Source organism: Hippocampus comes, unplaced genomic scaffold, assembly GCF_001891065.2.
Source record: "Hippocampus comes isolate QL1 unplaced genomic scaffold, H_comes_QL1_v1.1 scaffold234, whole genome shotgun sequence".
NCBI classification, from domain to species: domain Eukaryota; kingdom Metazoa; phylum Chordata; class Actinopteri; order Syngnathiformes; family Syngnathidae; genus Hippocampus; species Hippocampus comes.
The window spans coordinates 155,383-157,449 of record NW_017805479.1 but is presented as its reverse complement, the minus strand read 5'-3'; the positions used below and the strand labels follow the sequence as shown (position 1 = coordinate 157,449).

Sequence of the window (2,067 nt, the reverse complement as noted above, 5' to 3'; positions counted from 1 at the left end):
ACCAGCCATGTCTTGTGTCGTTATTAAACAAACACAAAAATATATATATATTTTTTTTAACGTTTCATGTTGTCACACGGAAGTCCGACAGAACACGAAAGCTACGCATTCTCACGGTACGTAATCAACTCTTCTCATGTGTAGCGAGGCTACTCCCCCCTCGCAAACGAGCATTTGCTCCGGAGCAAATTGTAGCGTTCACACGTACCATTTTACATCGGTGCTGCCCCGCAAACGAGCATTTGCTCTAGAGCAAATTTTTAAACCACCTCCCTGAGGTGGATCAAATTTGCTCCAGTGTAAGCTGTTTTCCGGGGCTATGCCGGAGCAAATTTGCACGTGTGAACGCTCTACTGGTGCAGCACCGGCGTAGTGCCGGAGCAAATCTTGCCATGTGAACACCCCTTTAGTCATCAAACCGAAAGGTGCTAAAAACGGAAGTGTCATGGCACCCATAGTTTTATTTTGGGTCCCTTCCCAATGGAAAAAGGAAAAAAATTGTATTGTCTTGAAGTGGCCCGCTTGGTGGCTTCATGGCCTTTCCTGCAGCTCCTTGTTTTTACGAAACCACATAATTGATGATTGGCCGTTTTGTGAGGAAGGTTGGAGACACACGGTCGGCAGAAGTGGGCGTTCCATCACTGCTGACGGAAGGTCGGTTAACCCGTCACTGACGGATGCCCGTTTTGCTGACAAATGACGGGACATTAGAAAAAGGGACGGATTAAGCACAGTCAGAAGTGGCTTTTCCTCCATCAATGGTATTGTCACCAACCGGGTTAGTACTGACGGAATCTCTCTGTCCATCACTAACAGACTCCTTTTTAATTGACAACATACTGAAAAATGCGTCTTGCATGTGTTTGTTGGCCGTTGACGAAGTGTAATTTGGCGATGACGGAAGCACGCTTAAAATCATGACGGAGTGACACACTGACAATTACAGTTTGGTTCGGCTTGAAATAATGATGGATGGGTGGCCAAGCCGCTGTTGAATGACGGAGCCGAAAAATTTACTGATGCGCCCACCTCTGGAAGTCAGCATCACACTACTGTCGGGCTCTGTCTGTTTACTGTTTACACTAGTAGCAGGGCTAACACCATAACAAAGTAACCATGCTTTAATATCGTCACTCTGATCACGCTTGAACATGCAGCAGACACACACACCACTGAACAAATATAACGTGCATAAATGATATGAGCGACACGCGAACTGGAGTTTCTTGTGGATATAATAATAAATGCTCTTGCGATGCGAGGGCCCGGTCTCATTCGGCGGGGTCGTCACAGTGCGTAGAGCCGATCAGCTTCATCTGGGCCCGCCAATGACCACGGTCATGAGCCAGGTCCGCTGCGTCCTCCAGGGTAAGGCCCTGGTGCTTGAGGTCCTCCCTGATGACATCAAGCCATCTGGTGTGGGGTCTGCCACGTGGCCTTTTCCAGCCGGCTGTAGCTGGGTCAAATGAGAAGATGGCACGAGTGGGGTGTTCCAGGGGTAATCGGAAGAGATGTCCAAGCCAACGGATGCACCTCTGGGCGGCCAGTCGAGATGTGGGGGGCTGCAGTGTACGTTTTCGAGGGTCTGAATTAGTAGCATGGAGGTGCCAGCTGATGTTCATGATAGTTCTGAGTCAGTGGCTGATGCTAGTCTGTCAAGGAGGGGAAGCTCAATTTTGGCCTACATCATAAAATGTGTGCCTTTTTTTTTTTTTAACAAGGCGTCTTTTCAAGAGTCTTAACTGTGGTGATATAAGTCAGTCAGCGAACACAAGCAATTACAATAAAACCCACCAGAAATAAAAGATTAATTTGTCACGAGTCGTTTTGAAAAAAGAGAGTGTCGCGAAGATGATTGGAAGAAGTCTCCAGTTCCACTCAGAACAGAATGAGAATTGAAAAATACTCCCACGGATCCCTACACCAAAAGATCGGTGATTGGCTCGTTTCGCTGTCAATCAAAAGAGATTCCGCCTCAGACAGATCATCCAATCATCATGCAGAAAAGCTGAGCGTCCCGGCCCGCCCATAAACGCCCACTGTCCATAGACTCCCAGAGACGCTGAG

At 47.8% G+C, this 2,067-nt stretch overlaps 1 protein-coding gene across 1 annotated transcript in view; it reads left to right on the top strand.

Annotated features, from left to right (window-relative positions):
- fer1l6 (fer-1 like family member 6) overlaps positions 1-2,067 on the top strand; it is a 33,541-nt gene that overhangs the window by 25,634 nt on the left and 5,840 nt on the right. The window lies entirely within an intron of this gene.